This window comes from Cimex lectularius, unplaced genomic scaffold (assembly GCF_000648675.2).
Source record: "Cimex lectularius strain Harlan isolate CLEC.00 unplaced genomic scaffold, Clec_2.1 scaffold71, whole genome shotgun sequence".
In the NCBI taxonomy this organism is placed as follows: domain Eukaryota; kingdom Metazoa; phylum Arthropoda; class Insecta; order Hemiptera; family Cimicidae; genus Cimex; species Cimex lectularius.
Genome location: NW_019392655.1, coordinates 599,180 through 623,925, shown reverse-complemented (window position 1 = coordinate 623,925; position 24,746 = coordinate 599,180). Strand labels below are relative to the sequence as shown.

The following is a 24,746-nucleotide window of genomic DNA, read 5'->3' as shown; positions in this document are numbered from 1 at the left end:
AAATGGGTAGTCTTTCTAAACTGGACAAAATTGAATTTGTAATTTATTGTTATTCTATTTAATTTTAACCGATTTCTTGTTAGACAGATAAAACAAAATAGAAAATACAAACCAAAGAGAAACAAATGTTAATCCTCATTTTTAATAAAGAATTTACTTAAGAATAGTAAACATGGGGGTCCGGGACTGCAACGGTTTAGGCGATGACACGGCGCTCATTAATGTAAGGTAAAGGTCCCGAGTTCAAATCCAGCAGCCCTGCATTCGAACCCAACATACTTACAAATGCGCTTTTTTTTAAATAGTAAACATGAAGATTACTCATTTTGTAAGTAAAAACCTTTTCTCAATTTTAATCGAGTTGTATTCTCTTTAAACATGGAAAGACATATTGAACCAGAAGTTCGCACTATTATTGTGAGAATGAGTCATCGAGGGGTTACCGGCAACTGGATATCGCAGTGGCAGTTGGCGTTGCTAAGAGCGTGGACTCCCTTAGCCCGTTTCCGACAGACTTGAAGTTCCAATAGGTCAGATAGTGGACAGATATTGTCTTTGCTGCAAGACAGAACCCTTTCCATAGTGCCCGTTAGATCCTAAATGAAGTACGAGGTGTCTTGACGTATGCCCCTTTTTGAGTACCTGCGCAACTTATGAGAATATGGTGCAGCGAGCGCCTAGAAGAGGACACTAATTGAAATGCTGTTATTTTATTGATGTCGCGTTTCTGTCTGTATAGCGATAGCAGGCGCCGAATAGTCTTCCGAGAACATGGGATACGTGCAATGCCCCAGTTCATGTTCCCTTCAGTGCAGTTTGCAGGAAGTGATGAATGATCTAGTCTGGGATTTACTGGAGGACGAACCGGACTCCATAATGTTGAAGGCAACTTCACCGCAGTCCGTTCCATCCAGGAAATTACCCAGGGATCTCATTGGTTTTTTTCGATTTTTGGATGACACTTCTAGACCTTATTGAGGTCACTGTTTATCAAACCTGGAAATTTCCCATCTGTCCCTTCCCTCATTGTCTCCAGACCTTAATCCCATTGATCACATTTGGGATGGCGTTGCAGAAAAGTCTTTTAGATCGCAATCCGCATCCAGTTGACCTGCAACAACTGAGTGCAGCGTTGCAACATCTATGGAGTGAAAAATAGGTACACAAAGGTTTTAGCCAACAGAGGACATTATACATTGTATTAATTGTTTCTAAAAAAAAATATTATGCCCAATAAACAAAAGTATTGAATTAAGATCTTTTATTTTGTTATTTTTCAAAATCCCTTAATTAAATTTTCCTTCAGTAAAAAATATAATAATTTCTTATAAATTTTAATGCAGTTTATAGTTTTAAAAAAATGAAAATGCTGGGGAAAGTAAATACCACAAAATTAGCAATGTCCATATTCATTTTTGAGCAGTTTACATACATTTCTCCATTTCCTACCCTGATTATCAAGGATTTTAGTACATTCGGTTAGTTGTTCTAATCTTCTATTCAAATAATGTTTCTGAAGATTTGTGAGGTGATCCTATATCTTTTTTTTTGCCTAAGTCCCAAGTAAGTACGTTAATTCGGCATCATCATAGAGTGAAAAAAGATACAGATGAGGTTCTGTTTTTCAGTTTAAAACTTTGTCCACCTTGATTTGATATTTTTGGATGTTAAGAAGCTTTGATAGGATTTAAGCTAGACATATAGAATTGGGGTATCGCGTTTATCAGATCGTCAGTATAATGGGACCAAAAATGTACCCTTTTTGTACGCCGGCTTATATTGGCTTATGTCAAGTTTGATTCGGACACCAAATGAATGTTTGATTTTACCTATCCTCGCTATTTTAGAGGAACCCAGGGATTTTAGTACGTAACGGTATATTTTACTTTGTATTTTTTTTTCGTAAAGATTATTTAAAATAGTATACTTTTTCATCTTTTTTATATATATTTTTTAATTATGGTTCCATTGACATAAGTCTTATGGTGTCGCGACTTTTTTCAAGGGATTCGACGAACTGGGTCACGGAAGTACGTTTAGGGTAATTTATGAAAATGCATAAGTGCGGTTTCGAGGTGCCGGCCATATTGTCGTGGACGTAGTCGTAGTGGGGCCTGTTCTCATCCCCACTCACCTGTCCACAGGTGAAACGGAGTTTCTGCCGCGACCGCCTCCCTCCACCGACACCGAGCACTTCGGCCGGTCTGCCAGTCAGTCACAGCTCGCGAGCTTTTCCTCTTACGAGGGTCACGTCCTTCGTCCACTCGAAAAAAAGTTTATCTGTGCCCAAAACGCGATTATATCTCGGGGTGCCTGTGATTGACGTTTATTCCAATCTTTCCATCCTAGGAAAAGGTTCAAGGGTGTATACTCATCTGCAGGACTGTTTCGAACAAGCATAGGATATTTACAACGTATTCAACCTACAGGTGAGAACTTATTTTTTGATTTAAAGAACAACATCTTACATAAGCGCGGCTTTATTTTTTAGCAAAAAACATTCCTCATACCCAACCCATTAGTTGGTTTCCAATAAAACAAACATAGGCAGTTGGTTGCCATTCTATACCATAGCTGGTAAAGGCTGTAGCAGTTTTGAGATTTACATGTGGATGATGTTCCATATTAAATCTTCAACACTGCTGCAAGTACTTCACTAAGGTCATAAGAAACCATCCTTTTGTAAACATAAACATAAAATCTCCTTTTTTAATGTATTCAATTTGATGTAGTAGGAGGAGAGAACTGAGCTTGTCTATTTGTACGAAAAAAGTATTAATTTTTGTAAAAACAACGGGAAGAGGGGTTGTCAGTCCATTCACGACTACTTTCACATCCTCTATTTACTTGTGGTTTCACTAAGTATGCACAAGCGCTTAGGGTAAAAAAAGGCGCAGTTTTTTCTTTATTTTTTTTCCTGCTGGACGTCGGTTTTAATCAACTCCGCTCTCCTGACTTCAGCCGACCTTTTGTCGTGCAGGGTGGGAAATCATTTGTCGGTAAAGGCCGAAGGTTTTTCGAAGGATCCCCGACGGGACAAAAGCAGGGGCTGAACAGACACCGGCTATTATGTACCACTCGAGGTGAAACACGGAAAAATCCCACCGGCGACTCTGGCCATCCACCTTTGTCCGAAGACATCCTCGGATCAGGTGTTTACTCCTCCAACGCTGAAGAATGGGGTTACGCCCCACCCAGTCGTCAGTGAGGGTGAAGGGGACTTTCTCTCCCGGCGAACCGTCGTTTTATTTAAATCCGCATAAATGAACATCGGTTTTCCCAGTTAAACACAAACGAAAACTTTTCACGCAAGTTCGCCAATTTTCCCGAGGGTTAAGAATAAAACCATTTGACCTTTGTAAACAAAAAAACAAATATTTACCTCTTGCATGATGTTTTATATAACAAAGGTAAAAATGTATCCAAGAGGACGAAAAATCGTGTTCTCGGAATGTTTATCAGAGATCTTGTGTGGGGCCGAGTGTGGTACCTGAGGGGGGTACAGTCCGCTGAGAAAGTGGATCTACCTCGTGACCGAGGTTCTTTACGATTGCTATGCAGATTAGCCTTGTGTTTTACCTCCATTTGATCCGTGGATCGGACCCCCGGAGGACCACAACCCCAAAAACACGACCATTTCCATACGAATGTCTCCATTTGTGAAATTGGGAACACTGGTAGGGACCCTTTTTCGGACAGCGGCGGCGGTGTTTTTTTTCCACATGAGGAAGCCGTATTTCGTCTGATATGACCGTAATTTATAAAAAAAGAACTGCGGGTCCGAACGTTTAAAAATGTGTCTATTTTTAAAAATAGGCAGGGCATTAGTGAAGCGAGACGACCTAGCTAAAAGGTTCATCATCGTGCAAACCACATCTTAATATTTAGCAAATAGCTTTACTATGATATCCCTAAGCCCAAATTTGTTCATCACGGTCGTCAATAACTAATATCGTTATTCACAAAAAAAGTTATTACAAATGAAAAATGCAACAGTTACAAACTCATCTGTCTTTTTTGTCTACTAGTCTTGTAGTCTTTGAAGTTGTGTTTCTCATATTGGATTATAACGTATATCAGGTTGTTGGTATTTAAAAGAGACAGAAGTAATAAACCACTAAAGATGGCGAGAAAGTCGGTTAAAACCAGCGAGGAAACGCCATGGTTATATTTTTGGGTCTTTTTGGTTTATTTTGGAGATTTATTCGCAAATTCCCTCTTTACTGGGTTGCATCCTGCGTCCGAATGAAAAAATGTATAAATCGCTGATGGGACAAGGATGACAAATAAAATACAACGATGGTAAGGGCACCAGGAAACTATCAAGTTAGTCTTTTGGATCATTTCGGTGATTATTCAAAAAAACCTCTTTGCCAAGTTGCATCCTGCGTTTAAGGTTTTTTTAAGTTAGGTGTCCGATCATTCAGATCTGCCAGTTCTTTCTAGTTTTTTCCTGTCAGACGTATTTCTACATACGGATCGCTTAATATTGTAAAATGCTAAATGCGTTTGACAGATAAAAACCAGCGAGGGTAGGAGGACTAGGATGATTAAAAATTACGAAGCTAAAACATGATTTTCATGGTCTTTTTAGTTCATTTTGAGATTTCTTCACCGGCTCACTCTCTTTGATATGTTCCATCCTACATCTAGAATATTTGAAGTCAGTCCGTTCAGATTTTAAAAACTTACGAAGGCTACGCGATTGATAAAATACACAAATTGACAACTGAAAATGGCAAGAAGACCGTCCGACAGACCAAACCAGCGAGGATAGGCGGACCAGGAAGATAGAAAACTAGGAAACTAAAACATGATTTTCATTGGATTTTTGGTTCATTTTGGAGAATTTTCACCTTCTCTCTCTTTGCTATGTTCCATCCTGCATCTAGAATATTTGTAGTTAGTCCTACCCTTGAGATATGTCTATTCTTACTAGTTTTGCCCTGTGAAACTATTTCTTAATTTTATCATCATCAGGTGTTGGAAAAATTCATGGAATATCCTTAGGATATTCTACATATTCTATCCCTTTCGACCTTTCATATTTTACAAACTTGCGAAAGATACGCGGTTGATAAAATACACAAATTGCCAACTGAATGTGGCAAGAAGACCGTCTGACAGACCCAAACCAGCGAGGATAGGCGGACCAGGATGATTGAAAATTACGAAGCTAAAACTTGATTTTCATGGTCTTTTTGGTTCGGTTTGGAGATTAATTCTCCTTTTCTATGTTCCATTCAGCATCTAGAATATTTGAAGTCAGTCCTCCCCTTCAGATATGCCCATTCTCCCTTTCGACCTTTCAGATTTTATAAACGTACGAAGGATACGCGATTGATAAAATGCACAAATTGACAACTGAAAGTGGCAAGAAAACCGTCCGAGACCAAACCAGCGAAGATAGGCGGACCATGATTATCGGAAACTAAGAAGCTATAACATGCTATTTGGTTCATTTGAAGGTAGGCCCTGTGAGTAAAATAATGCATAAACGGATGCAGATGGCGGGAAAACGAAGGACTTTTGTCTGATAAAAATATTGAGGGTATGCGGACCTCAAGGATGATCCAAAACAACCAAGCCTATAAGCAATCCTCCAAAATATTTTTACTGGATCATTTTAGATTCTCCGGTTATGTCTTTCTTAAATCCCTAGCCTTTGAAGTTTGATCATTTTCGATTTTCCAGGTCTGCCAACCTTTCCGTTTTTGTCTTGAGATGTATGTCATCACTAGGCTATCTGCAGGGGTGGATGCCCTGACTTATTCTAACCCTTTTGTCCCTTTACTTTTACAAACTTCGAAAATTTCATGTTTGACATAATAACTCAAAGGCAGTTGAAGATGAGCATCTGACAGGTCAAACCGACGAGGATAAGCGGACCGGGATGATCGAAAACTACCAAACTGTATAACCACATCCTCCAAAATTAATTGGATCATTTTGGAAATTTATTCACCTCTTCACTCATTTGCTATCCTGCATCTAAAGGACAAAAATTAATGTATTTGAAGTTTGGTTTCCGACAGTTCAACTGTTCCCATCCTTTCTGGTTTTTCCCTGATTGACTTTTTAACATCTTCAGATATAGTAAAAACCCTGACTTATTCTAACCCTTTACTCCCTGCCGATTTTACATACCTATAAAGGATACGTGTATGAAAAAATGACCAAACCTGAACATGGTGAGAAGACACGAGCGTCCGAATGACCAAAACAGTGAGGATAGTCAGGCCAAAATGATCTGAAACGACCAAAATACATTTTCAAACATGAATAATTCAATATAAAATTTGAATTTAGTTTAAAAGAAAGCAATATTTGTACTATATTGTTTGTTCATAGTCGGTATCAGACGATGTTCAGGTGTGCTTTAAAATTATTTTACTTATTTGTCAGTTTTTTTCTGTACTCTGTTTGTTTGTTATTGTTCTTCTTTCAGTGTACAAGCTTTCGAATTATAAAACCTTTAGATATTTCATGATAATTTTATGAAAATTTACATAAATTAACTGTATTTGTGCACGTTTAACCATTTCAACGAATATGATGAAGTATTTCTCTATTTTTATTTATTTTTGTCTAATTAACATTCCGGTCTTTCAAAACAGAATCGATATCGGCATCTTGGGCTGAAGGTGTCGACAGCGGTGTGAAATCGAAAAGTTAATTTTGTCCGAGCCTAACGGTGTTTGTCTCGTTTCAGTTGTTGGCCATCGGCCTGTCATTACCGACGAATTCCGACGAAAGCTTAGCTCGACAAAAGTCATGGTGACTATCATACTCGTCCCAGGTTCAGATAATACTTCGAAATGTACGAAGGAAGATGATAAAATGAAAACGTATTATTTACGGTGTGGAGACAATTTATCTAAGACGTTTTTAGTTTGGCGGTCTCCGAGTTGCATATTTTAACTGGTTTGGTCGGTCGGAATTTTGTCAACCATGCACTTTTAGAAGGTTGAGAAATAAGAAGGGTCAAAAAAAGTCGGGATTTTTCCCGCTTCTGAAGATGGCAAAATGCTAAAACAAGTTAGAATGAAACAGACAGGGATGCCAAGAAACGAAAAAAAACTTCAAATGTAATAATCGTCCTCTTTAGCTGGGTACAAAACTACAAAAAGTTCAGGACGAATTGTCTAAAATATGCTCAAATAATTGATCAAAATATATAAAAATTTATGTTCTGGCATGGTTTCATCAGCAACCTTATCGTGTTATATAACATATTTTTATACGAAATCAAATAGCAGGCTTTTACATGGCTCATTACAGTAAAATTGTGAGATTATTATTCGGGTTTGCTAAGTGATGAACCTTCAATTTGGCCCTCTTGAAATCCGGCAAAGTACAGAAACTCTGAAGACCAAATAAACCAGACCATGAAGGCCAGGATGATCGTAAACGGCAAAAATAATAACAGTCCTCTTTAGCAGGATCAGCATAGGAAAGAGTAATTGTGTCAATTTGTCAAAAACAGGCTCAAATAACTGATCAAAATATATAAAAATTTATGTTCTGGCATGGTTTCATCAGCAACCTTATCGTGTTATATAACATATTTTTATACGAAATCAAATAGCAGGCTCTTACATGGCTCATTAAAGTAAAATTGTGAGATTATTATTCGGGTTTGCTAGGTGATGAACCTTCAATTTGGCCCTCTTGAAACCTGGCGAAATTCAGAAACTCTGCAGACCAAATAAGCCACAGCAGGATTATCACAAACCACAGAGTTTTTATAGATGTTTTGAGTTGTTCTTTTCCCCATAATTTTGATACAGCCAGCTGCAAAGTCACTAAATAACATGTTTATGTTGTCACTTTGTCCGAATGGAGTGGAAGTCGCGTGTGGGCAAAACCATAGAAGAATCTTTCCTTCATGCTTCAATGGCACACGTGTCCAACACGTTATCCGGTTAAAAAACATATAACTCGTGTACGTATTACCGATAAGATAACTAATCTCAACGGGTCAAAACAATTGGCTTTTATTCTCTCGTTAAAAAAAAAGAAAGTGTTAAGAAATGTTCCTTATCGGTCTTGCTTCAGTCGCAAAACAAGAGTAAGTTCATATAAATAAAAATTGGTAAATGAAGTCCATTATGATTTGGTTGACAATATTCCTAATCCCTTGGGCTTTATCGATATTTCAAAAATTAAAATTTTTTTATTCCAAATTTTGTCAGATTTTGGACCTAATTTCCATTGGTTTTGCAAGTAATGCAGTACAGGTCATTTTCATCTGGGCATGTCTTCTCCTTCGCTGGCTTTCTTCGGAGGGCTTTATTTTGTCAAAGTTCTTGTGTCTCCAAATCGAAAAGGAAACGTTGTTTTGGCCCCAGGAGGAACGGACGCGGTCTAATTTGCTTGCGGAGTGGGGCCGTTCTTCGTCCAAGGACGACAGCCTCTTTTCTATCAACGCCATATATGTACCCTTAGATCGGTCCTGCGTCCGGCACCGCTTTGCTTTCCGCCCTCAGCCGGGAAGAAGTTGTAGAAAGGAAGTACAAACTTGTTGAACCCACAGTCTTACCTTTGGGGTGGAATCGTTCCCGACACGTGTACAGGAATAATTGGAAACTTTTGTGTTTCCGACTTTTGCACTTGTAGCTTAACGATCATCTTAAGGTCTACGTAATGATGAACCTGTGTTGTTTTTTCGGGTCCACCTATCCTCGTTATTTAACTGACCGACGTGTTTCGGCATTTCATCATCTTCAGGGGTTGGAAAAATTCCGATTTATACTTTAGCCACTTTATATTTGCAAACTTCTAAAGAGCCGAATATTGAAGACTAGTGCCTGACACACTAAACCTATTAACGAGAATTTATAGAAATGATAAATGATGGAGTGAGTGTGGTGTTCAGTCCTTTTTAAAAAGATAGTTCCTACTCACAGTAAGTTGTTTTGCAATGATCCGGATTTCGAGCCTTTTAGCTCATCATCAGGTTGTAGAAGTCCTTCAACCTGATGATGAGCTAAAAGGCTCGAAATCCGGATCATTGCAAAACAACTTACTGTGAGTAGGAACTATCTTTTTAAAAAGGGTACGAGAATTTATTGTCCAGGAAACAACTGAGCTACATACTATACATGACGACATGCTCCAAAATTTGTCTATGTCTAGAGGACGAACATTACTCTATTCGAAGTTTGATCATATAGAATCGTTCAGGTCTGCCCAACCTTACTGTTTCTGTCGTTTCAGACGTGACCATCTTCAGAGATGGGAAAAGCGTATTCTAACCCTTTTGTTCTTATACATCGTATAAACTATGAATAAGTTTGCCATAATAACATTCTGCAGGTCAAATCAGCGAGGATAGGACCAGTATCATCGAAAACAACCAGTCTATTTAACCACACGTTCCACAATACATATACTGGATCATTTTGGATATTTATTCACCTCTTCGTTGTTTGCTATGTCCCCAGCCCGTCATCTACAGAACTATTTGGTTCATTTGAAGCTAGGCCGTGAGTGAAATAATGCAGAAACGGACCAATGCAGATGGCGGGAAAACGAAGGACTTTTCTCTGATAAAAACAGCGAGAGTAGGCGGACCTGGATTAACCAAAACAACCAAGCCTATAAGCAATCCTCCAAAATATTTATACTGGATCCCTTTAGATTCATCTTTTATGTCTTAGTTATGTCCCTAGCCTTTGAAGTTTGATCATTTCCGATTTTTCAGGTCTACCAACCTTTCCGTTTCTGTCCTGAGATGAATGTCATCATTAGGCTATCTGCAAGGGTGGATGCCCTGACTTATTCTAATCCTTTTGTCCCTTGACTTTTACAAACTTAGAAAATTACGTTTGACATAATAACACAAAGCCAGATCGTTGAAGATGAGCGTCTGCAGGTCAAATCAGCAAGGATAGGACCGGGATGATGGAAAACAACCTGTCTATATAACCACACCTTCCAAAATACATATACTGGATCATTTTGTATATTTAATCACCCCTTCCTTCTTTGCTATGTCCATAGCCCTTCACCTGCTGAACGGAAATTAATATATTTGAAATATGATCAATTTTGATCGTTCAGTTCTGCTCAACATTTCTGTTTCTGTCCTGATAGATGCTTTTTAACATTACGCCATCTTCAGTGGGAGTTTTGATTTATTCTAACCCCTTCTTTACATTTTATAAACTTGTTGGAAATAATAGCACAAAGAAAGATCGTAGAAGATGAACACATGGTCACACATGCGAGAATAGGCGGACCAGGATGTTGGAAAACTGCCAAGCTATATGACCACATTTTCCATAATATTTATACTGGACGCTATGTTGCATCATGCACCTAGATTGCAAAAATTATTCTACTTTTGTCTTTTTCAGTCGTTCAGGTCTGTCTATCCTTTCAAGTTTGGTCTTAAAAGACGTATTTCAAGATTTGACCATCTCCATGGGTAGTTAAAAACCTAACTTATTATTTCGCTTCTTCAGGAAAAAGATAAAGAAGCGTGATTGAGAAATTGCACAAACTGAATATGGCAAAATGCCGAAACACGTCGGACTGATAAAACTAGCGAGTATAGGCGGACCAGGATGACTGAAAACAACCTAGTTAGTTACTATACATGAATACTGGACATAGTTTATTCACATTTTTTCTCTTTGCTATGTAGAATCTTGATCTGCAATATTGGAGATTTTTTAATTTTAATTTAGCCTGGTCCGCTTATCCTCGCTGGTTTTATTTAGCCAGACGTAATTGCAACTCAACCCCAATATTCAAAAAAGACCAGGATGATCTTAGATTATTAAACTACAAGATCTTAGAATATTTTGTAATTATGCACGTTTATATATTTTTAGAGGATAATGGGAAGTTATGGATTCTTTCGTACCATTTCAACTTTTTCATGGTAATACTTTTCTTGCTGATTTTACTGTACCTCGTTAAAAACGTTCGAAAAAGTCTTTAGATCGATATCAACTCTAGATGTCAAGTTGAAAAGCCTGAAAGTGTCCATGGCGGCTTCGAGCTTTCGCTACCTGGCGATGAAATATTTCACCCCCTTGAGCGAACAGGTGAAAAACACAGGGATGATTTATCAACCACACCCTCCGACGTTATTTTAGACCTGCGTAGAAAATTATTACGTAGTCGAGAACCCCCACGGGGATGTACGATGGGCGGCTTTTGTCTTCTGGTAATTCTGATAGGCAGCATAGCCGTGGTTTTTTTTTTTTTTTTTTTTTTTTTTTTTTTTTTTTTTTTTCCTTCTGACTTGTTTCATATATTTAGATTTTCTCGTGAATCTGTCCTTGTACTTTCTCAAACGCGTTTCCCGGCCGACGAGGAAGTGCATTGTGCATCGGTGCCCCCACTTAAGAGGACGGGGTTCAGTGTCAAAAAACGCATTGTCTAGCAGGACGTGTCCGATCCTTTCTTCGGCCCGTTTTAGCCACCCGGTTTTCGACTCGTCAGCAACATTTGTTTACATTTAACGAAAATTATTATTAACAATTAACTATCAGAATTAATTTCAAAAACCTATAAAACAACAAAACTAGATTGTTTCCCTGCCTTTTTCTGAATGCCATAAAATAAAAATGATATAAAATTTTAAACAATAAAATTAACCAATTCACTAGTTTCGTGGTCCGCTTGACCAATTAATATATTACAATTAATTAAGGTTTTCAGTTGAGATAAAAAAGTCAATGGCACGAGCGGGATTCGAACCCAAGATCTTCGGCTTGATACGCCGCTGCTCTACCACTTGAGCTATCGTGACCTCGATCCACTCGGACATCAACTCCCCATCTCAACCACACCTTTTGAATTTTTCCACCTTTTTGGCATTTTTCAAATGTGTAATCAATTTGATTCTCGGCGACAAATGAAATGGCAAAAAGGAGGGAAAATTCAAAAGGAGTGGTTGAGATGGGAAGTTGATATCCGACTGGATCGAGGTCACGATAGCTCATGTGTAGAGCAGCGGCGTATCAAGCCGAAGATCGTGGGTTCGAATCCCGCTCGTGCCATTGACTTTTTTATCTCAACTGGAAACCTTAATTAATTGTAATAAAATTAACGTCATTATCCCTATTTTTACACACCATGCAACATCAATATCATCATAGATTAAACTAGTTTTTGCGTATTTTAACAATTGGAGCTCTGGCCAAGAAGATTATTTTAATACTTAAGAGAAAATGTTTTCAATTTTTACCTTAATTTGCTTTATAATAACATCCTTTTGTCTTTATGCCACTCTGGACCTGTTGATTTCCATTTGCATGTTTGTTGTTCATATCTGCAGGTGTTCAGGTATTCCTAGTGTAACACTGGCCCTGTAGCTGCTGCATGCAGCAAGCGATCACTTTTTCAAAACTATTTCGAATTATTTGAAGTTCAGAAAAACAGATATTATTGGAGTGTTGCTCTGCTCATACCAGCCGCGTTGAAAATTTGCTTATGTCACTACTGACGTTCCGTATAATTAAGCCATTTCGTTTATGAAACTCGATTATCATTATTGAGGATTAGTCATAATGATGATGAATTTCTACCTGATAAGATGAGTCTTTATTAATTACGAGATTTTTTGTTAAGATCTGGGTGAAGTAGTTTGGCCGTTTTGGAAAATTCCTGTCCACCTATCTTCGCTGTCTTGTTTTTGTTATTCAGCTTTTGCTTTTATATTAGAGTTTTATTTGTGTGTGTGTTGATTTTCTTCAACCAAAATGAACGGAAGCGTGTTTCGACGTTCCGCCATTTTCAGGGATGGAAAAAATCTGACTTATTTTAATCCTTTTGTCTCTACATTTTCGACAAACTTCTAAAAGGATTTGCATAAAGGCAGGCCGACTACGGAAGATGATCGTCTGTCGTACCAATCGAATGGGATTAGGCTGATCAGTAACAACCAAGCTGTATAACCAAATATCCTAAAACTAATTATTCAGAAATCGTGAGATGCGGTCTGGTGTGACGTTTCGGGCACTCTCAACACGACTCGTAAGAATGGCACAATTACACAGAAGACAAACATTTTGAGCCCTGAAGATGATCTCAATAAAGATCGAAACGTTGGCACGATAAAGAAAATATTTTTCTGAAACCTACATCACACCAGACCGCATATCACGATTTCTGAATAATTATCTATTAACGGTCACTAATCACCACACATATCCTAAAACGTTTACTGGATCGTTTTGGAGATTTATTCGCTTTTTTCCATCTTTGATTTGTTATATCTCCATCAAGAACAGATTTGAACTTCGATCATATCCAATCGTTCATGTCTGCCCGATCGGAAATATCTCAGAATTTGGTCATCTTCAGGGATGAAAAAAATCTGACTTATTTTAAACCTTATCTTCACATTTTACAAACTTCTAAAAGTACATAAATGACAGTTCCGAAGCCAATAGATAGGAAACAACCGAGCAATATACTATATTAGACCACATCCTCGAAAATGTTTCTACTGGACCATTTGGGACTTTAAATTCACTTCTTCCCTCTTTCGTTAAGTTCAGACATGCGCTTAGAAGACGAACAGCACTATATTTGAAGATTGGTTTCCGATGGTCCAGTTTTTCCCAAATTTTCTGTTTCTGACCCTTCAGACGTATTTTAAGCATTTGGCTCAGTGAGGAAAAGCTTTGATTTACTCAAATCCTTAACGTGAATGGCCGACACGCATCCGATCAAACCATCGAGGAAAGGCGGACCGAAAACAACCAAGCTATATCATCTTTTTTGATCTTTTTAGATCATACTAGAGATTTATTCACCTCTTCCATCTTTGTTATGTTGAATCCTGTTTCTAGAGGACGAAAATAACTATATTTTAAATTCCGTCGTTTCCGACCGTTCAAGTCTTTCTTTTCGAACTTTGTCCTGTCAGTTGTATTTCAGGATTTAGGATCGAACAACCTTCGATCTATTGTAACCCATTCTCTCCTTCCGATTTTACAAAAATTGATTTACAAAAAATTTTATAAAGAAATGCGATTGAAAAAATGCGCAAACTACCAATGAATAGAAACGCTTCAAACTTAACCAGCGTGGATAGGCGGACCAGGAAGATCGAAAATGTTTTACTTTTAATTTCGCCCGATCCGCTGGTTTGTTTTGTCAGACGTTTATGTCTTAATTCATTGATTGAAACTCATAACTTCAAAAATTTACCAATTAAGATAGATATGTTTGATAGATTAAACCAGCGTCGGTCCGCCAGACCTCGCTCTTTTCGGCGTTTCGGCCATTCGCCTAAAGAAAACAATCTCAAGGCTTAGGCAGTGTTATTTGTAATTTTGCGATTTTATTATTTTCTGATCCATTAAAAGCGAGAACGGTCAGCCTCACTAATTAAAGCAAGGCTAATGAGCCTGTTTAAAAACAAACAAGGATAACTACCGTAAAGTGGTAGGCATCTTGAAAGAAAAAATTTGTTTTGTTTATTTAATTATTTTTGATTCGTTTTAGTATTAATTAAGTCGTTGATACTTAATAAAAAGACTTCAGGCAGCTTCTGGACGTTCTTGGAAAATTTCCCTGACGGTGGCAGCGAAGATTTCGCAAACAATCCTCGGAGCGGGGCTCGCACGTTTCTCAGAACGCTAAACCGTGGAGGCCCGCATATATCCCGGTGGGCCTGTGCCGTGAACGTCGGCAGAACTTCCTTTAACGATCGTCTCCCCGGGGGAAATATCAATTCCGACTGACTACGCCGTTTAAAACGCTATCTACGGAAAGTCGGTGCTTGAGGCGATTTTCGAGGAGCGATGTGCCAGCGAGGATTCATCAATTCGAAATTTGACTATCAGTTGCCTTTATGGTTATCCATATCCTGGACCAAGAAGATAGTTAACATTCGAAAACTATAAGAAAGTCAACTTTTTTTTTGTACCAGAAAGCAACACAAATGGACATGGTTGTCAGTTGTTTCTTTTTAGCAAAATTCAATTTTACCGGTCTATACCATTCGTTTTGCCTGTGGTTTTAAACCCAATGTTCACTTGCATACCCAATTGTGGGTAGATGGGTCGGCAGATAGTCAACGTGGAAGTGTTAAAAGGATTAGACGAGATCGGTCAATCCATCCAATTTCGGGTTTGACTATCCGTACCATTATGGTAATCCATATCCTAGACCAAGAAGGCAGTTACCATCCTAAAACTACATGGCAGGTCAATGTTTTTTTTTATTTTGTACGAGAAAGCAATTCAAATGGACATCGTTGTCAGTTGTTTCTTTTTAGTAAAATTCAGTTTTACCGGTCAATACCATACGTTTTACCTGAGGATTTAAACCCAATGTACACTTGCATACTCAAGATTAGACCTTTATCGGTCCATCTGCCCATTTCTGGTATGACTTTCCGTTACCATTATCGCAATACCTTATCCTGGATTTTTGCTTTTCCGTCCAAGAAAAAGACAGTACCATTCCAATACCATGAGGTAGATCAACATTTTTCAATTTGTACCAGAAAGCAATAGAAGGTACATAGGTATTGATTTGCTTGTCACATACTGATCGACTATAGATTACAGAAATTCATATTGAACGTAGAATCGTTAAAAGGATTAGATTTTGGATCCATCAACTAATTTCGAATTTTACTGTCCGTTACCATTTTGATAATCCATATCTTGGATCTTTGCTTTTCCATCCAAGAAGAAGATAAGTATTATTTCGAATACAATTTTCAATTTTGTACCAAAGTAATTAACGATTGTCAGTTTAGTCTTATTGACTAGAGATTAGCAAAATTTAGTTTTACCGGTCTATACCACTCGTTTTACCTTGGGAATTAAACAAAAATGGTATGGTAGATGTAGATGTAGATGTAATGTTTCAGGGTTGGTATACTGCGCCCTTTAAGAGCTATTGTATCCCCCGTTCTCTGCCTAAAGCACATCGGTGAGTCCTCTTTCATTAAGAAACTTGATTAATAGGCCCGGTTTCAGTGGTTGAAGCTCTTCTATGGTCACATTATACATCCCAAAACATTTCCGCAGTTTGTTAGTAAATGTGTTGGTGTCTCTTCTGCCTCCTTGCAGAATCTACATGTGCCATCTTGGATTGTTCCAATTTTCTTTAAGTGTCCATTTAGTCTGCAGTGTCCAGTTAAGAATCCTGTTAGGATTTGCAGTCTGTTCCTGCTTCCTTTGGTACATTCTGTGATTTCTTTCTTGCCAAAATTGGTTAGAAGATTCTTGGATTGTCTATGTTCAATGAGTGAATTCCATTGTTCCTTCATTTTCTTTTTGTCCTTCTGTCTGAGATATTCGTTAATAATGTGGATTCCTATACCACAGAAGGGTTCGGGTTCTATCAGCGGTGTGGCAGCCCCTTTCCTTGCAAGTGTGTTCGCTTTCTCGTTGCCTTCTACTCCCATGTGTCCTGGGACCCAGCAGAGGCTACTTTATTCTTCATACTTAATATGTTTAATTTGGTTTTGCAGTTCAGCACCATCCTTGAACTAATGATGCTTGAGCTTAGTGCTTTGATGGCTGCTTGACTATCTGACATGATAGCTATATTCTTGTTTTTGTATCATTTACTTAGATTGAATTGGATACATCTTTCAATTGCGTGAATCCCAGCTTGGAAGATACTGGTGTGTTTTCCCATGGGTTCTGAATATTTGGTTCCGGGTCCAAATACTCCTGCCCCCGTACCTTCTTGTGTTCTAAATCCATCTGTGTACCAGAGGATGGTACCATTTTTAAAGGAGTTATTTCCCTTTCTTTCCCATGCCTTTTTGGTACCCAGATGTATTCGGAATTTTTGGTTAAATTCAAACATCCTGTTCATGTCGTCTCTTGGAGCCATGAGAGATGGATGGTCTTTCCATAGTTTGTTACTGTCTCTCCATTTCAGTTTTATTCCTGTTGAAGGTTTCTCTCTGATAACGTTGATGATGGTTTTCTGTGCTTTCCTTTCTACCGTGTGATGTAGGGGGATTAATCCTAGTATCTTTTCCATGCTAATTGTAGGACATGTTCTCATTGCTCCCGTTATGCAGATGCATGCAAGTCTCTGTATTTTTGTGAGTTCTTTCCTTTTGGTTATTTGTTCTGCTTTATCAGCCCAGGCTATAGCTCCGTATGTAAGTGGTATTTTCCGATTTTATTCGAATCCCGCTTTTGCCATTGACTTTTTTACCTCAACTAAAAACCTTAATTAATTGTATGATATTAATTGGTCAAGCGGACCACGAAACTAGTGAAATTAATTTTGGAGTTGACTGCCCCATACCATTATGGTACTCCATACCCTAGAATTTTCCTTTTCCCTCCAAGGAGATATTTAACATTTCAATACCATATGACGCTTCAACCCATTTTGCACCTTAAAACAGTACAAATTGATGTGGTTATCAGTTTCTTCTGAACAACTATAGACGTAATTCATTTTTACCCCTGTATACTTCTTTTTTTTCTGGGAATTTCAACTCGAAATGGTTACACTTACATAAAAATCTATATGGGTCGCAGGATGGTAAACGATGGAAGGTTTAAAGGTTGACCATACTGATCAATCAGCCAATTCCGAATTTTGACTTTTGTTACCATTATAGAATTCAAACCCTGGATGCTTGCTGTTCCACCCAAGGAGAGACAGTTACCATTCCAAAACCTCGCGGTAGATCAATTTTTTTTTCATTTTCTACGAGAGAGCAGTACAAAGTGCAAATTGATTGTCATTTCCTTTTGACCGAATTTTTACCCTTTTTAACCACTTGTCTTTCCTTTGGATTTAAACCTAAATGGTACGTACGGTACATTTATATTAATCTCGGATTTGAATGTACAATACCATTATTACTCCTTATCCTAAATTTTTGCTTTTCCGTCCAAGAAGAAGAATTTTGGCATTTCAATACCATATGGCAGAGCAATATTTCATTTTGCACCTTAAAACAGTGATTGATATGGTTATCATTGACTTCCGAACGACTATAGATGACCATAATTCATTTTTACCCGTGCATACCTCTTTTTTTTCTGGGAATTTAAACTCGAAATGGTTACACTTATATAAAAATGATGGGTAGATGGGTCGCAGGATGGTAAACGAGGAAGGGTTAGAGGTTGTCTGTACTGATCAATCGGCCAATTCGGAATTTTGACTTTTACGGTTGAATTATGGTAAGCCATATCCTGTATCCTTGCTTTTACATCCAAGGAGAAGGCAGTTACCTTTCCAATACCATATGGTACATCAATATTTCTCTATATTGATATCCAATAAGAGAAATGCCCCGAAACGTCACAGAATCCTTCTCCGACCGTCTACAGACAACGAAAACCAGTTTTAGCTTTTTTCAAATTTTTTATCAAAATTGTTTTTGTACGGCTTGTTTTCCTTACGGTTTTGAACCCAGTACGCATTCGGACGAAATGATGGGTACACGAGGCCCCGAAAGATAGTGAACGCGGATGGGCGCCCACACTCTCGCCTTGGCCGTCTCTCGGATAGTAGGCGTCCACTTTCCCTCCGGCCACACAGCCACCACGGCATAATATCCCATGGAAAAATACATATATAATATACAACAGTTGAAATATCAAGTATTTCTGAATCGTAAGAAGATACTGTAGAACTACGAGGGATCATAGTTTGAAAAATTTTAAGCCTGGATTTTTTTTTAAGATGATAGGGACAATGAGGTTGATACCATGAAAGCTAAAGATAAATCTAAAAGTGTCTTTTATATGAACATAAGTACAATGTTGGGACCTTCTGGAAATGATGCTAAGTACACTTGATTTAATCCATGACCTCAAGGTATGTCAAAACAATCGTATATACCGATGAATTTATTCAAGGAAATAAGGCAGGAGCGATGACAGGGCGAACAATAATTTAGGCGGATGCAAAATAGAGTCTTCTGATACGAAAGTGTCGAGATTATGAATGAATAAACCCCCTCCTGTCCAATAGCGAAATCACGGAGGACCGGTTTATTTGTGAATGGATGCCAAATTGTAAACAAGATTGCTCGTTTGTCCCCGAGTGAAACATATGGTTCCGTGGGTGGAGCACCACTTCCTACAAGCGGCCTTAAGCATTGCAACATTGTGACCCACTCTTCTGTTTACCGCCTGGTTATTATTGAGAACCGACGACGGAACTGATTTAGCAACGTGTATTCGCGCGCGCGCCGTCGTAGTCGGTTCGGGCTTAAAAGCCGAGCTTTCACCATAAACTGGCCCTCCCACGTCGGTACGGACGAAATTTGAAGCGGCGTTCGCCAAAGTAAAGCCTCCGAAAAACCATCGTTATAATTGATGAAAATTACATACAATCAGCCCGGAGGAAAGTGTCGAGTAAATAGGTTCGTGCTTGAGGCAACTCGAGTTTCGATAACGCAACTCTCCTCCCACGTCCTTTATAAAACATAAATAAAAGACTTAAATCGTGAAGCCCAGTATGAAGTACCAATTTCCTCCTGTTGAGGAACACGTTCTTAAAACATCATGTGTCGTCATCATAATTCGGAACCTGTTGATCAATTTTTTTCACAATTTTTAAAGTTTAGTCAGTTCGGATCATCAAGTCCATCTACCATCAACTGCTTTAAACCTTAAATAATAAATCCGTGAATCTAGCTCCCCTGTGGTTGACTCCTAGTTGACACCCCACACTAAAAGCTATTGGGTTGTCCGGAAAATAATGCAGGATTTTGGTATTAAACAAAAAAAAAGAAACTAGTTACTTTAAAGCAATGTTCTTTAATCAAAACTCAATACATTTCTCCCAACGTGTTGGTAACTTATTAATTCCGTCTGAGTAGAATTCAGAATTTTTAGAATTGATAAAGTCAATAAATGCATTTTCCAGTTCCGTTTGATTTTTGAATATTATGTGTTGTAAGTAGTGGTCCAGGTGTCTAAAAAAATGGTAGTCAGTAGGCGAGAGGTCCGGAGAGTAGGGTGGGTGAGGCAAAGTTTCATAGCCAAGCTCCAATAATTTTTGTGACGTTACACGTGACACATGTGGTCGAGCGTTGTCATGCAACAAAATGGGCCCTTTCCGATTGACCAAAGAGGGCTTCATTACTGCCAATTTCTGATGCATGGTATTAATTTGGTTACAGTATGATTCAGCATTGATGGTTTCGCCAGGATTTAAGAAGCTGTAGTGTATTAAACCAAATGAAGCCCACCATACCGTAACCATTACCTTTTTTTGATGAGTTGGGGGCTTTGGAAAATGTATTGGAGCTTCTCCTTTGTCGAGCCACTGTCCAGAACGTCTAGTGTTATCGTAGAGAATCCACTTTTCGTCACATGTAACAATTCTGGCCAGAAATGGGTCATTTTTGTTTCGACAAAGAAGTGATGCACAAACATCAAAGCGCTGATTTTTTTGGCGATCGTTTAATGAGTGTGGAACCCAATTTTCGAGTTTTTTCACTTTTCCAATCGCCTTGAGGTGGTCAGCGACGGTCGTTTTACTGACTTTGAGTTGCTCTGCACCCACCACTGATCGCAGAACATCATCATTAAGAGAGGAAGGCCTTCCACGACCTTCTTCATCTTCAAGGCTGAAATCTCCCTCCCGAAATTTTTTAAACCACCTTTGCACAGTGCACTCATTAACACAACCCTCGCCCCAGACTTGGTTAATGTTTCTAGCCGTTTGGGCTCCGCTTCGGCCGAGTTTAAACTCGTAAAAGAAAATCGTACGAAATTCTCGCTTTGACATTATAAGGATGACTGAATTATTTCCAAGTAGCGGAATGCTACAGAGGTAAACAAACAATATCATTTGGAAGAGGATTAATAAGTGTTGACATTCATACAAATGAGTAATCCTGTAAACGTAAACAGAATATTTTATATAGATTTTTTTTAATGAAAACTTAAAATCCTGCATTATTTTCCGGACAACCCAATAAATTTCGTCGCACATTTTAAGGTAGAAGACACAAACCAATGCCAAAACAAGTTCGATAAAACAGAGACGTATGTTCGCCATATTGCCATCTTCATCAGTGAATTGTCATCGGCTTTGGATCAGAGATATGGTTTGGTTTAGTACAAACTCATCAATGTGATGAAATTCCAAAACGCCTCCGACAAAATAACGGATATGGGCGGACATGAATGGCCTGAAATGTCCAAACTACTGGTTCGTCACCCTGTATACCTCTAGGAGAAATCCCACAATTTTGGATATTTAAGTCTACGATGGAATAAGGTCAATTGGCTAAACGCGTCTGACAGACAAAAACACCGAGGATGGGCGGACCAAGTTGGCCTGAAATGAGCAAACTACGGGTTCATCACCACGCAGACCTCAATAAAAATATCGCCTACCAAAATCTTCTAATCTTCGCCTCTAAAACTTAAGAACAAAAAATTTCATTTATTATTTAAAACTTCATTGTCAATTCAAGTCCCGGAAACTGTTATGTTTTTGTAAAGTAATTATAACCTTTGGAAGTATGGCCGTTTTAGCTGGGCCTGTCTATCCAGGGCGGTTTGGTCTTTCAGATGTATTTTCAGTGTTTCGCCGTCTTCATCAGGGAGTTTGGCTTTGGCCGAGGGGTTTGTCTTGTAATAGTAGAAACAGACCATTCAATTTCAAAAACAACGAGGATATGCGGACCCAAGATAATCTGAAATGACCAAACTGCAGATTCATCACCCCGCAGACTCAAATAAAAATATGGCTGACCAAAATTATTGTAAAAACTTAAGAACAAAAAATTTCCTTTTTTATTTAAAACTTCATTGTCAAATCAAGTCTCGGAATCTATAAAATTTTTGTAAAATAATTGTGACCTTAGGAAGTACAGCCGTTTTAGCTGGGACTGTCTATCCAAGGCGCTTTAGTCTTTCAGATATATTTTCGGTGTTTCGCCGTCTTCATCAGCGAGTTTGGCTTTGGCTGAGGAGTTTGTCTTGGATTAATAGAAACCCACCATTCAATTTGAAAAAAAAAATAGCGAGAGTATGCGGACCCAAGATGTCCTGAAATGCCTAAACTACAGGTTCACCACCACGCAGACCCCAATATAAAATATGACTGACCAAAATTATTGTAAAAAATTAAGTACAACAAATTTCCTTTATATTTAAAACTTCATCGTCAAATCAAGTCTCGGAATCTATTATATTTTTGTAAAACAATTATAACCTTTGGAAGTATGGCCGTTTTAACTGGGACTGTCTATCCAGGGCGCTTTGGCCTTTCAGATATATTTTCGGTGTTTCGCCTTCTTCATCTGCTAGTTTGGCTTTTGCTTGGTTAGTTGAAACCCACCATTCAATTTGAAAAAAAAAAAAAAACAGCGAGGATATGCGGACCATGATGGCCTGAAATGACCAATCTACGGGTTCATTACCCCGCAGACCCCAATAAAAATATGGCTGCCCAAATTTGTTGTAAAAGACTTAAGTTCAACAAATTTCCTTTTATATTTAAAAATTCACAGTCAAATCAAGTCTCGGAATCTGTTATATTTTTTAAATAATTATAACCTTTGCAAATTTGGCCGTTATAGATAGCTATATATCTAAGCTATCGGTTTTTCGGCATCTTACCGTCGTCATCGGTGAGTTATTTTTTGGTGGTATGGCTTGCATTAAGACAAACACACCATTCAATACGATGAGATGCCAAAACGCCTCCGATAGACAAAACAATGAAAATAAGCGGACATGAATGACCTGAAATGTCCAAATTACAGGTTTATTCATACATTCATAGGCCATACATTCACCACAATAAGAAACCGACCAAAATAAATTTTTAATTTCCAAAGAGGTTCGGAATCTGTTATTAGTATTCACGATTGTAACCTCTGAAAGTTTGGTCTATCAGACGTTTTTCCGGTATTTGGTCGTTTTCATCGGTGGGTTTTTAGCCCTTTTGGCCGAAGGTCTTGGATTATGGTTGCTGGATATGGTGAAATGTCGAAACGGCCTGACAGGCCGAAATAACGGAAATAGGCGGATCAGGATGACCTTAAAGCACCGCGATCGGTTCATAACTTGCGCACCTTTAGAAGAAATCTCACAATCTTGGATAAATACAAACCGGTAAAACGCCGTAGTACAACAGTCAAAAACAGCGAGGATAGGCGGACCAGGGGAATTTAAAACGGCCAAGGTTCATTACTTAGACTTCAACTGGAAATCTCACTATTTTTCTGGTCGACCAGTTTAAATGGAATACAAAAGCAGTCCAACCATTCCTATCCGTATGTTGTCGTACTTAAATTGATTAAATAAAAAATAGCGTGCTTGGATCAAGTACCTACAAACCAAATGTCATATCTGAAATTTTCCCTTTCTCCTAGGATGGAAGGAACAACTCATAACTTTCGTACATTGATTTCACTACATTATCATATCACATTATGAAATATCAATGCTAGAGATTACCCAATTTGTCAACATTGATGATCACAATTGTCACGTTCTTAGACCTAAGACACTAGAGGTTACTGATAAAACATGAATTTTTTACAAATTATTTTTACCTCAACTATGACGTATATTATTAATTATTATTAATTTAATGTGGCATTAATCAAAATTGATCCTATATTCGAGAGGATGTCGTCTACAGGGTGTTTGGCTACTCGGGTTACAAACTTTGCCAATAGATTCTACATTCAAAATGGAACCAAAAAGTCCTAATTAACTATGGTCCGAATCTCAACAGTTTGGGAGTTATTCGCTTTTTTCTGAGTTTTTAAGATTTCTCGACCTTGCTTCAAATAAACAATGATAATTCCAAAACTGAACGGTTTTGGACAAATCCGTTGGTACCATTGAAAACTACGTTAAATTTCCATTGAGATGTGCTCAATACTAAACATGTAAACGTTGGTGAAATAAACGTTTTAGTGTCCAGAACATGGAAAAATATATTTTTTTTTCAATGGTGAAAAACTTACTATAGTGATTATAAGCTACTATTCCAAACCTACAAACCAGAAAATTTCAGAAAACGTACTCCATTTAATATCCTTTTTGGTGGTGTAATTGCTTTTTTTATTTTTATTTTTCAAAGATGAAGAAATTGATGAAGGAAAGGAAAAAAACCGTGGTTGACTGATTGGTAAGGTGGAAAGATTAATAGTAAAAAATAAAAAAAACCTTAAGGAAATTTTGAATGAATGAGGTAAAAACGTTTTAAATCTTAAAAATCTTTTTTCCCGGGGAATAATTATAAATCCTTAACTGTGGTAGACGGGTTGGTAAAATGGAAAAAATGGAAAAACTTAGGGAAATTTTGACTGAATTTATTAAGTGTTTTTAAGTTGGGTTCGAAACCAAAATAGTGCAATGGTTTGTTTATTTACCAACACGATTCCAACTTTGTTTAAAGAATTATTGTATTATTACCCCCCCCCCAAAAAAAAAGAGTTTTAAGATTTAAAACGTTTTTACCTCATTCATCCACATTTTCCTTAAGTTTTTTATTTTTTACTATTAATCTTTCCACCTTACCAATCAGTCAACCACGGTTTTTTGCCTTTCCTTCATCAATTTCTTCATCTTTGAAAAAAGAAATAAAAAATCAATTGCACCACTAAAAAGTATATTAAATGGAGTACGTTTTCTGAAATTTGCTGGTCAGGTTTGGAAATAGTAGTTTAGAATCGCCACAGTGAGTTTTTCAACTTTGAAAAATAATTTATTTTTCAAAGTTCTGGCTTCTAAAACGCGTATTTCACCAACAAGTTTAATACTGAGCACATCATATTGGAAATTTAACGTAGTTTT

The 24,746-nt window shown here is 37.9% G+C and overlaps 1 protein-coding gene across 3 annotated transcripts in view; it reads left to right on the top strand.

Moving 5' to 3' along the window:
- LOC106668239 (epidermal growth factor receptor) overlaps positions 1–24,746 on the top strand; it is a 179,155-nt gene that overhangs the window by 80,321 nt on the left and 74,088 nt on the right. Inside the window, exon 1 of one of the 3 annotated variants that reach the window (XM_014396785.2) lies at positions 2,168–2,429. The exons of 1 other annotated variant lie outside the window; for it this stretch is intronic. The gene's annotated coding sequence lies outside the window, so the exon portion shown is untranslated. Of the gene's footprint in view, positions 1–2,167; positions 2,430–24,746 lie in introns of those variants that run through there. One more of the 3 variants, XM_014396784.2, reaches the window with a different exon arrangement.